Source organism: Artibeus jamaicensis, unplaced genomic scaffold (genome assembly GCF_021234435.1).
Source record: "Artibeus jamaicensis isolate MK-2021 breed Jamaican fruit bat unplaced genomic scaffold, CSHL_Jam_final contig_354, whole genome shotgun sequence".
Taxonomy (NCBI): domain Eukaryota; kingdom Metazoa; phylum Chordata; class Mammalia; order Chiroptera; family Phyllostomidae; genus Artibeus; species Artibeus jamaicensis.
In genome coordinates, this window is record NW_026521803.1 from 36,383,714 (window position 1) to 36,396,466 (window position 12,753).

Sequence of the window (12,753 nt, forward strand, 5' to 3'; positions counted from 1 at the left end):
AGTTCCGTCTTGTTCTTTGTGTTCTTCGTTGTAACTTCCTGTTCCTATTTTCCTCTGAGGATACTGATTATACATACACACTCTTCACTCTGTGGCAGCCCCGCCGGCTTTCCTTTTTCCTTTTTTGGTTTATTTTGGTCTGGGTCATGTTGGAGGCTTTCCCGCAGGTCTGGCGGTCTCCCTTAAGAAAGAGGCTGTGAAAAGCTGGTTGGAAGCGCTGCGTGCGCAGGTGAGCCCTGTCTGCTGGGGCACCTCTCTGTGGTCTTCACTGCAGGACCCCCCAAATCAGCATCTAGAATCGTTTCCCTGGAGCTTTTGTTTTTTGGGAGGCTCGTCCACTCTCCTGCCTGGGAAACAAACTTGGCTTGTGACTTTAAGGGCTGGAGAGAACTGACGGCCAGGCTTCCTGTCTCCTACCTCCCTGCGGGGGCTCGGAACCCCAACCCTCCACAGCTTGGATGACCCAGAGATTTTTTCCTCCTGCCTGCCCCCCCCCTGGCTGTCCCAGGTTGCACAGGTTTAGGGGGTCACACGTGGGGCTCTGTGTACTGACTCCTGTCGGTCCCTCTGCCCCCAGCTCGCTTCCTCCCTCCAGGCCCAGCTGCCCATCCTCCCGTCGCTGCAGCGCCTCCTGCAGGACCTCGGGACGCAGCTGACTCTTCCACGCTGCTGAGCCCGCTGCCACGCCACCTCCGCTTCCTTTCTCAGAACTTGACCCGTGACTCACGTTGGCTGTGACTCTTTTCTCGATGCCCTGTCCTTTGGGCAAATAGTATTTTGTGGCAAGTGCCCTGTGGAGATACAAGCCAGAGACTGTACAGTTTGCCTCTTTACAGCCTGCAGATGCGTGGTTTGCTGTCTGTTCCCAGAGCGGCGTGACCATCTCGGTCAACTCGAGGGCCTTTTCATCGCCTCAGAAAGAAGCCCTGACCTCTTTCCCTCCTACTCCCAGTGCCGCCCCCCAGTCCCCAGCCCTCAGCGCCCACAGATCTGTCTTATGTGTTTGCCTGTTTTTATCTTTTTAAAAATACTTCTAACATCCTCTTTGCAGAATTTCAGGAGGGAGAGAAGCTCGTGAACTTGGTCAGCGTGCTTCACGGCGAGTTTTTATCCTGTGTGGAACAGTGAACCACCCAAAGCTTGGTGCCTGTTCTCGGCTGGCGAGTTCTGGGGACTGACTGCGGACACACGTGGGGGGTTTTCCTCTCCTCTCTCGCCCTCTCTCCTCCCCTCCCTTGTCTAACATCTCTGCTTGACTTGAACTTCGGATCTTTTGGGGCTGGGAATTGCCAAGCCCGCAGCAATGGCCATCATTGGCTTCTAGCAATTTCCAAGTGTGAAGAGTGGTTGTACGTTGACCTGGGAGCTGGAAGGCCCACGTCTGAGTCCAGGCCCCGGGGTCCTGGGGGCTAAGGGGGTGGGGGCTGGGTGCTTGGCGAAAGCAGAGGTCAGTCCCAGTCACCCCACAGCTCTGACTTGCGTGCATTCACATGTCGTCAACACCTGCTCTTTGGAGAGCGTGGCTGTGGCAGTTTCAGAAAACGGATTTTTGGGCTTTGACTGAACCAGTTAGGGGGAGAGGACAAACAGGAGCACCTGTTCTAAGTGATGGAGAATACACCTGCAGGCATAAGTTACCGTATTTTGCTGAGTATAATGCGCAGTTTTTTGGGCCACATTTTTGAGGGAAAAATAAGGGTGCACATTATATGTGGGTAGTCTGTAAAATGTTTTAAATTGTTTTATTTATACTTAAATGTCAAGCGTATAACTCTAGAAAGCAATAACGATACCCGTATGTTCAGAAATAAGTGCCAAAATTCCTTTATAATACAAAAAACAAGTATCTGAATATAAATAAATAAAAAATTGAAATGAAAGGTTTTTTTTTTTTTTTGCCTGAACGTTTGGGCCAAAACCGTGGGTGCACATTATATACGGCAAAATATGGTAGTCTCTAATGAATAGTATCCTAACTGTTCTTGGGGCTGCTGCTGGGAGCACTGTCCCCCATCTTCCCTGACCCCCAGGACTCCTGTGTCTGCTCCGCACCTCACCCCTTGCTTTCACAGCCCGCCAGGCTCTGGTCTTGCCCTTCCCTCCTCCGGGGCTGCCTCCCTTCCCTGCAGAAAGGGCAAGCTGGCTGTGGGTGGATACTCCTACACGACAAGGACTTTGTAGCCCACGTTGGCTTTGACTTTTCTCCAGGCCCATTCTGTCCATTCCTGGTTTCCTGTAGCTTCTCTTGGACTGTTGGATGAGGAGTTGCAGCCACTCCTGCTGACAGTCAGCCGTTCGTGGGCCTGGTCTGTAGCTGCCCCTTGACTGTGCACGTGTTGCCGAGGTGTGGGCGGGGCTGGGGTTAGGTGAGGAGCCGTGGAAAATGCAGCTGGTCCTTGGTTATGCTTGGCTGGGAAGATGGTTTCAGAATTAAGAAAAAGGGTCATAGGACCGTCAGAGAGACATTGAAGTATTTCCCTTTGTGAGTTGAAACTTCACTGGCGTTTAAGAGGAAACTGCATTCCTTCCCTTGTATGAAGCCCAGTGACCCTCCCAGTGGCTGCTTTCTCAGGAGGCCTGGACACACAGCCACGGTCGGACAAAGGCCACACGTTTTGAAATGGGACGAGGTGTCGTTCGGAACCAGGGCCACCACTGTGAAGAAGCCCACGAAAACACCTCCTTTTCCTTCTGGCCAACCATCATTGCCTCGAACGGTGTCGCTTTCATTTCATTGTCGTTAATTCACTTTATTTCTTACGTTTACTTTTCAGTAACAGTGGACATATGGTAATACCATGTGAGTTCTAGGTGTACAACATGGGGATTAGATATTTATATACCTTACGAAGTGACCGCCCTGGTGGGTCTAGTGCCCGCCGACGGGTGCACAGTGACTCCATTATTACTGACCGTGTTCCCTCTGCGGCACTTTACATCCCGACTGTGCGTAGCTGGCGATTTGTACTTGATCCTGTCACCTTTTTTACCCGTCGCTCCACGCCTCCGCCCAGTGTGGCGACTGGCTTCACTGTCCCGGTTCAGAAAGTTTCTTTTTCTGTTTTGTTTTAGCATTTTAACAGATAAACAGAGGAAGAAAGTAGTGTTTTAATGCTATGTGTTTGGCGCCTTCTATCTATATTACTTATTTTCATTTCTACAATAACCCTATTGCATGGCTAGTTATTGGTTCCCATTTCACTTATTTACCTTTGAGTTCCCATTTTAAGAAAAACTGAGGCCCTTCAGAAAATCCTGAGAAATGGGCTCTTCATGCTCCGCTAATGGACATGGGCGTGTGTGTGTGTGTGTGTGTGTGTGTGTGTGTGTGGCATTCTGGGTCAAGAAACAGCATGGCCCAAGAAGGAAGGGTGCACCCACGAAAGATGAGTGACTTGCACGACTGAGATAAAACCATGGCGAGCTGGGCTCCAACTGAGTAGGGTCCTTGGTTTCAGGCCAGAGAGTTTGGACTTGATTTGAAAAGTGATTTGAGGATGTTTAACGGAGGGTGTGATGGATGTGGTTAAAATGGAGTTTGAGAAAGACTGATCTGGCAATTCTGGGTGAGAGGGTGGAGAAATGGAGGACAGGGTATCACCTTTGTCTAGACGTACAGTGAGGTGGTTGAACACTTGTGGAGGGACAGGAGTTGAACGAGGATGGACACGCTCCGTTGCCGAGGAAAATAGACGGGCAGGACTCGGCGACATGGGAGAGTCGGGGGTGGGGGAAACTCTTGGTTTCAGTGACTGAAAGAACGGTGTGGAGAGAGGGACTTGCGGTTTTGAGGAGTCGTGGGCAAGTTCAGATGGAGGTGTTTGAAACACTTGTAGGATGTGTAGCTGTAAATATCCCCTCGGCACTTTAACTAGGTCTTTGAGGAAAAAACAAAACTTTGTTGGAACCTCTGTGAATCCCGTGATTGCTGTATGATACAGAGGTGTTCAGTGAATATCTACACAAAAATATCAGAAGTCTAAAGTCCTAATATTGGATAATGTGTGTGTTGAGAAAGGACCCTTTACAGGTTTTAAGGTTTTATTTATCTTTAGAGGGGAAGGGAAGGAGAAAGGGAGAGAAATATCAATGTATGGTTGCCTCTCGTGCGTCCCCCGCTGGGAACTGGCCTGCAACCCAGGCATGTGCCCTGACTGGGAATCAAACCATGATCCTTTGGTTTCGAAGGCACATGCTCAATCCACTGAGCTACACCAGCTAGAATACCTTTACAGGTTTTTAAATAAATTTTTAGCCTACCTTTGGGGACAGCTCAACTAATTGTTTTTTATTCCTCTGCATCTCTTCAGTTAGTAATACTAGGTGGCATTTGTGCTGTTGACATTTTGTGTACTCTTCATATAGAAATAGATTATATATAGTTAAGATGGCAAATTTTACATATGTGTATTTATTACAATAAAAAAATGGCCCTGGCTGGTGTCCTCAGTGGATTGATTGCAGGCCAGCAAACCAAAGGGTTGCAGTTCAATTTCCAGTCAGGGCACATGCCTGGGTTGTGGGCCAGATTCCCCGATGGGGGCGTGTGAGAGGCAAACCACACATTGATGTTTCTCTCCCTCTCTCCTTCCCTTCCCCTCTGTCTAAAAATAAATAAATAAAATCTTTAAAACAGTAAGTTACTTCTTGTTTAAGAAAAAGAAGTATATATCTTGCTGTGCGTTCCTATGCGGAGGCCATTAATTACGTTGGCTTGGTGACGTAGGTGGATGTTAGTGTATGACTGGGAAATCACACAGGAAGTTGTCCCCATTCACTGCTGCTCAGTTTTCAAATGGCAAAGCCCAGGTACATTGCTGTCATGAAAGGAAAAACTGGCCTTGTTAGAAGGTACCTGAAGGATGGTGAGAGGGGGAATTGATTCATTTCCTTCCACCCAACATGTACAACCAAATCTTGAAGAGGGACCTGTTTTTTATGGGCTCTTGTTTTGTAGATTAAACTGTCAGTGTTCTGGTCACCATGTTGCTCACCTTTGGGCAAAAAGAGAAACCAAATAATCATTTACCTTCTCTGGCCCCGACTGTGGCTGGCCGTTGCCAAGGATCCTTTGCACCCCTTTGTGTCCGGAAAGCACAGAGGACGCAAACTTTAGGAAATTCTGTTTCTAGCAAACTTTGGTTTAAAAGCTGCTAAGTCGTTTGCATTAGTCTGTGGCTGACCTTGAAGCAGCTTATTGGTAAGAGGATAAAATGGAAAATTAATCTCCGCGTGTACAGAGTTGTCATTTAAATGTTTTACGGAGCACGTCTTGTTTGTCGTGGGCATTCACCAGTCTTCTTCAGAAGCAGAGGGTTGCAGTTCCCCCTCTCCTGCTCCTGGTAGCTCTTCTCTTTGCATTTTTTTCTTTTTAAAATATTTATTTATTTTTTTAGTGATAGGGGAAGGGAGGGAGAGAAACATCGATGTGCGAGAGAAACGTTGATCGGTTGTCTTCTGCACATCCTGGGTCGGGGACCTGGTCTGCAACCCAGGTGTGCACCCTGACTGTGAACCGGTGACCTCTCAACCTGTGGGACGACGCCCAGCCCACTAAGCTACACCAGCCAGGGCTTTTCTTTGCATTTTAAGTCTCCCTGCCCTCCTAGCTATTCATCATCTCTGTCTTACTTCCTGTTTGTAAAACCCCCAAACCCATGCTTTTTTAAGATTTCCTCAGTTTGCTCCTAATGTCCTTTGTTGGTCCCAGAACCTCATTCAGGGTATCGCATCCCATCCAGCCCTCAGGTCTCCTGAGGCTTCTTCTTGGCTGTGACAGTTTCTCAGGCTTTCCCTGCTTTTTCTCGAGCTTGTCCATTTTGAGGATACCTGGTCAGGTGTTTGCGGATTGTCCCGCATTGGGGATTTGTCTGATGGTTTCCTCGTGGTTAGGCTGGGGTAAGGTTCCTGGGATAACTTGTCCTAACATCACGTCAAGGGCACCTGCCATCCGTATGACTCATCACTGTTGATAATGACCTTGGTCCCCTGCTCGAGGCAGTGTATGTCACCTTCTCCTCTGTAAAGTGACTCTGGCCCCTCCCCTTTCTACACTGTCCTCTTTGGGACGAAAGTCACTAAGGAGCAGGACATTATTTTTCACCTCCATAAGGATGAGGCATCTCCACAAGCTCTTTGGAGTTCTGCCTCACAGACGAGTCTGCCTCTCCCCATTTATCCAGTCATTTCCGTCACGGATACCAGCGGGCACTTGTGGACATTTATTTTACACTTTGGACTATAATGCAGTACTGCTTTATTTGTCGCTCCGTTTTGTCGGCATTGGCCGTGGGGGCTCGTTCAGTCGACCTCTGTGTCCCTTTGCCCTGTCTTGCTTGTTTGTTTTGGAGCACCTCCTTATCCTGGCACCGCAGGGTGCTCCAGGCTCACTCTGGGCATCTCCTGCCCGTGCCTGGAGCCCCTTTGCCAGGAGCCCTGGTGCCTTGCAGTGGGGGGCGGTGCTGGGCAGCCTCCTCAGTGTCTGGTGTTTGCCGCTTTGGGTCTGCGGACCAATGCCAGGTCCATCTTCTCACGTGACTCCCTCTCTTCGTTTTCTTACCAGCTCTTTCCACAAGATGGCCTGGATTTGGTTTCTAGAGCCGTCAGGTTTTTAGAAGACCAGATTAATGCAAAGTTATAATTCCTTAGATAGGGAATGAAGGAGGCTTTTTTATGTGGTTTGAGTTCCAGTATTGACATTACATAGGACTCTGAGTATCAAGTTAGATTGAATTTGGTTCAGTGATATTTTTGGTCTGTGATTTGTCTCTTTTATGCCAGTTTTCAAGAATTTTACAGATTCACGAACCATAGGGAGATGGTTGAAAACTTCCTCCAATTAAATTGTGAGCGTGTGGTTTCATCAAGGCAGAATAAGCAGATGAACTGAAGCAACTGGCAGCCGGAGATTCGAACTGGTCCTTGGCAGTTTAAGGTGCTGCTCAGGTCACAGGAAGTGCCGGGGGTCAGGAGGCTGTTCCATGCAGGAGATTAACCGCAGTGCAGGCAATTGGAACGATGCAGCATTCACATCTTCCGGACGTAACAGCTCCCCTATATGTATCGCCCTGGCTGGTGTAGCTCAGTGGATTGAGCACAGGCCTGTGAACCAAAGGATCGCGGTTCAATTCTCAGTCAGGGCACATGCCTGGGTTGCAGGCCAGTTCCCAGCAGGGGATGCACGAGAGGCAACCATACATTGATATTTCTCTCCCTCTCTCCTTCCCTTCCCCTCTAAAGATAAATAAATAAAATCTTTAAAGAAAAAAATTAAATGTATCCAGGGAACATTGTTAAGTAAAATCCCATAGGTTTCCATTATAGTACTCCATGATACACCTGTATATTGTATGGTGTGCTCACCACCCAAAGTCAAGTCCTCCGTCACCCTGTATTTGACCCCTGTCACCTTTTCACACCCCCTTCATATTAGTCTTTTCTGGGAAACCCTACCCAAGAACCATGTCCTGGCTGTTAAGTGAGAGTAAAGTGTAAGCTGACATGAATATACTCTTAACTCTGTCTTGACACAGATAGAGGCACCGTATTTTCTTTTTTGTTTCTCGTAGCATATTAATGATTGACTGATTCAAAAAATTTAACCCTAAGACTCAAAACTTAAAGAATTGGATATGGTTCTCGGGCTCCCTTGGGGACGGCTTACCTGCCAGGGTCCTGAGGGTTGGAGGAGGCAGGCTTCTCGGGTCTCGCGTGGTCCGACTCCCACCCATCTCAGGTGGAGAGAGCTCCGCCTTCTGCAGGGTGCAGGGGCTCCGGTCCTTCCAGATGTGACTGTCAGCCAAAGCCGCTGCTGCAGCTACTGTTTGTGAGAAATGGTGTATCCTGTGAAGCGCTGTATCTGGGTAAAGTTTTAATTCTGTTGCTGTTTGGGGTGGCGGAAGTCAAGTGGGCTTGGAGGAGGGTGGTGCCGTTGTGCCTATGGTCTGAGCAGCTCCTCCGTCTACTTCTCTGGTTCTGACCCCTTGTGGGTCGTTTGTGTCTCAGCCTCTGCTTCTGATTGTGACCAAGGCGCACACTCCAGCCCATGGGTTCTGTGATGGATAGTGTGAGCCCCTGACCTCCCACCTCTGGACTCTCAGTACCAGCCACCCCACTGGAATGTGCTGCCCACTGAGCTCCCTGCTCTTCCCAGAATCCATCCACGCTAAAGTAGTAAGGGAGGCCAGTGAGCACAAACTCTGCTCCAGAACTTGGTCCAGACTGCTCAGCCAGATAGGACTCCTGGCTGGTTGCAGGATGAAGAGAGTGGGAACCTTCTCTGAAATTCTCTGACCACTGGCCAGTCCTTGTTTGAATTTTACACTTTCTGTGCTTGATCTGTGGTATGTTTCATAATGACAAGGTTCCCTCTAAATAGCTGAGGATCAGCCCCCCCATATGCCTGGGATTGGGTATATGCTGTTACCCTCACTTTTTGGGGTGAAAAACCTACCAACACAAAAAGCCGGAGGGCAAAGGGCATGCTGGGCTGGACCAGGAGGGTACAGGAAGGACTGTTGTGCCCTCCCAGTGATCATCAGTGTCTGTGTGGCTGGCACATTAGGAGTTGATTCCCTTCACCAGGGATTGTCTGTGGAAATGCATTCATTTTAGGGAACTGTATGGATGAGTTGTGTACGCTCTTCCTTATTAAGTGACAAGAGTATAGGTCAGTAAGGTATTTCACGGAGCTGCAGAAGAAAGTCAATGGGGAATTCATCGTCTCCTTCATCAGTCACTGCACTGATAATTCTTTTTCTTTAAGTATATTTTATTGATTATGCTATTACAGTTGTCCCATTTTTTTTTCTACCCATTATCCCCCTCTGCCCCGTGACCCTCCTGCCACCCTCTGGCATTCCCCCTCACCCCTCTTAGTTCATGGCCATGGGTCATATATATATAAATTTGTTGGCTTCTACATTTCCTATACTATTCTGTTGGGAATCGCCCTGCCTGGTTTCAGAAGCTGTAATCCCCCGTGGCTAAGGCTGAGTAAAGGACCTTGAAACCAAAAGCCACTTAGGAGACAAAGCTTGTCTTCCTTGTAGGAGCATCACCTCTGCCCCCTTTCTCTTCACCCTGCTTGGCCCTGGGCAGATGACTTGTTAGCCAATGACGGGTAAGATTCCTCAAAAGAGGAATGACCTAAGACAGGCATGGTTGTGAAGGGGCCCTCAGGGAAGGACTTGGGCTATAGAGAAAGGGGGTGATGGACCCTCGCCCCTTGGCTTTGACATAGCCTGAGTCCTCATTCTGTCTGCAAGAAGTCTCCTAATATCTTGGCTGCCTTACTTACCTGCCTGACTTAAGCTTGAAACAGTGCCTTAAGCCTGAAACAATGCTTGGTGTGGGTGTAGCCCTGTGCTGGAAAGGGCGGTTCTGTAGGGCAATCAGGCCTAAGAAAGAATGCATAAAATTCTATAAAACCTACTTTGCTAATACCCTCAATTTAAATGATAAGGATCTAAGTAGGAAGTGAGTTTGTTCCTCAAAGTTTTAGGGCCCTTTAACTCTCTGACCCTGACTCAGAACAAGCCCTCAGAGTTCTTTTAATGTTATCTATTGTTTAATCATTTCTGCCTGACAGTGATTGATGAGCTTTATGTATACGCCCTGTATTCCTGTTCCAATTGAACCCAATAAAAGTGTGTCAAGGCAAGGGTTGAGGTGTTGTCCCCTTGAGAGAGTGGCCGTGCTGTCCCTTTTCCTCCACAGGACTCGGTAGATCGTGTGAATTTATCTTGTCTCATCCATAACACCAAGGACCCCAGGAGCCAGGATCCGAGTCACTATTCTTAACCTCCTCTTACCTGTCTTCTACCTACCATTTATGCATCTTAGTTATAGTTATTCCCTGTACATTTTCCCCTATTCTCATCCCTCCTCCTCCCCGCTGATAACCCTCCATGTGATCTCCATTTCAGTGATTCTGTTCCTATTCTAGTTGTTTTCTTTTGTTTTCATTGTTTAGGTTCAGACCTTGTCTGGGAAGCACTTTATCTGTCCCTCCATTCTAAATGATAGCTTTTGCTGTATATAGTATAGTCACCTTGGATGTAGGTCATGGAGACTTCAGATACTTCTTTCCAGCCACACCCCGCCCCCCCCATCTTGTCTGTAAGGTTTCCTTTGAGAAATTAGCCGATAGTCTTATGGGAACTCCTTTGTGAGTAACTCTGTCCTTTTCTTTTGCTGCTTTTAAGATTCTCTTCTTTCTTTTAATCTTGGATAATGTAATTATGATGTGCCTTGGTATGTTCCTCCTTGAGTCCACCTTCTTTGGGACTCTCTGAGCTTCTTGGACTTTATGTCTGTTTCCTTTGCCAGATTGAGGAAGTTTTTCTTCTTATTTTTTCAAATAAACTTTCAACTTCTTGTTCTTCCTCTTCTCCTTCTGGCACCTCTATGATTTCAATGTTGGAACATTTAAAGTTGTCCCAGAGATTCCTAAGCCTCACCTCAGTTTTTCGAATTCTTGTTTTTTCATTCTGTTCCAATTGAATGTTTATTTCTTTCTCTGGTCTATTGACTTGAGTCCCAGTTTCCTTCCCTTCACTGTTGGTTCCTTGTACATTGTCCTGTGTTTCACTTTTCTTTTTTAAAAAATATTTTATTTATTTATTTTAGAGAGATGGGCAAGGGAGGGAGAAAGAGAGCGAGTGAAACATCAGTGTGTGGTTGCCTCTAGCACACCCCCTCCTGGGGATATGGCCTGCAACCGAGGCATGTACCCTGACTGGGAATCAAACTGGCGATGCTTTGGTTCGCTGTATTTCACTTTCTGTAGCCTTCTTTTCTTCCTTTATTTTGTGGCCATACTCAACCATTTCTGTGAGCATCCTGATTACTAGTGTTTTGAACTCTGCATCTGATAGATTGGTTATCTCCTCATTGCTCAGTTCTTTCTCTGGAGCTTTGATCTGTTCTTTCATTTGGGCCATGTTTCTTTGTCTTGGTGTAGCTGTTACGGTGTAAGGGACAGAGCCTTAAGTATTCGCCAGGGTGGGGCAACCCACATTGCCGCATTGTGATGCTGTGCGTGGGGTATGGGTCCGAGAGGGAGAAGTGCCGTCTGCTCGGTTCTTCCCCCACTTCCAGTCACTTCCCCCACTACCCACAAGTGAACTGGTCCCTTTGGTGCTGATTCCTGGGTGGGAGGGTTTATGTATGTTCTAGGACCCCATGGGTCCCTGTAATAGACTGCCCTGTGAGGCTGGAAGTTTCTCCCACTGCCACAACCCCCACAGATATTTACAGCTAGCGATTTTGAGGCTTTATTTCCCCAGGCTGGAAATCTGGTTGGGTGGTTTATGTCGGTCCCCAGTTGTTCCTCCTGGTTTGTCTGCACCTGAATGTGGGACCACCCAGTCTGCCAACTGCTGCCTTGCTGCACATTCTCTCCTCCCGGGTGCTCATTTCCACCCCTCCTACCAGTCTGAATGAATGTTTTTTCTTTGACTCCTTGGTTGTTTGATTTCTATACAGTTTGATTTCCTGGCAGTTCTGATTGCTTTTTAATTTTAAATGGTGGTTGTCCTTCTTTTGATTGTGCAAGGAAGCAGAGTGTATCTCCTTACACCTCTGTCTTGGCTGGAAGTGGCCACTGCACCAATATTTCTTTGACACCTTGTAAGCAAGTCACAGGGGGAACAGTTTAAACTTTGTAATACTCAGTAATGCAGAAATTTGTATATAAGGACACCATTTTGCCTCCATGGATGTTACAGGCCGTATAACGTGCTTAAAGAAACTTAATGTATAAAGATGGCCACAGAAATCGGTGTAGCCTGTGAGGCAGTCATTTTGCCATTTGTGTTCATGGATCAGAACAAATTTGGAAACTGTCGCTTCCCTCTTTCCAGAAATTTACCTGCCTGAGCGCAATCTGCTCGCGGCAGAAAAGCTCGGCATTTTCTCTGTATTTTTGTCCTGTGTTGGTGGGAAGACCAGTACGACCTCCAGAACCGGTGTCTCTGTTCCGCAGTGTGTGAAGTGCTGCCTGAGGGCTTTTAATATTTTTCTAGAGGAGGTTGAGTGTCACTGACGTCACACAGCTAGGACTTGGAGGAAGAACAGGTTGGGAGGAAGGGGGAGGGCTTCAGTGTGGGTTGGACAGACGGTCAAGAGAGTCACATGGGACGTGCAGCCTGCAATTGGGAAGGGGGCTCTTCAGGTAGAATTAGGTGACTGTGGAAGTAAGTGAATTCCGTGAATACTGATTATTGTTTGACCTTTGGAGTTGCTGAGGTCGTCTCGGCACGAAGGTAGACGACAGTCTGAAGGGGGACCTGCACGGAGAGGGGGACGAGCCAGGGAGAAGTCAGCTCCTGACAATGTGGCGGCGGCGGGTGCGAGAGGAAGGACTCTTGGAAAAGGAAACTTGGCTGAAAAGGCCGCGGGTGCAGAGAAAGGTCACAGGTAACAGCACAGGCTAAGGGGACAAAGGTTGGGAAGGGACTCTTTGGGGAGCGTCTTGAGGCACTTGCTTTATTTCATTTAGCAGCTTTACACTATTCAGTAGCATTTCACTTTTTATTTTAACTCATAGGAAAGTTGCAAAAAACAAAACAAGAGTTTCCATGTTCCCTTTACCCGGTTTTCTTGAACCACCTAACGTGATGATAGCACATTTAGCGAAACTAAAAATTTGGTGTGGGTAATACTGCTGCTAAGTGGGGCACAGGCTTGGTTTGTCCTCCGTGGTCTCACCGGATATACGGTCACAGTGCTGTTTCCCGAAGTTGCCTGGGT

At 47.7% G+C, this 12,753-nt stretch overlaps 1 protein-coding gene across 6 annotated transcripts in view; it reads left to right on the forward strand.

Moving 5' to 3' along the window:
* ZNF532 (zinc finger protein 532) overlaps positions 1-12,753 on the forward strand; it is a 96,300-nt gene that overhangs the window by 26,035 nt on the left and 57,512 nt on the right. The gene's annotated exons all lie outside the window — the stretch shown is intronic.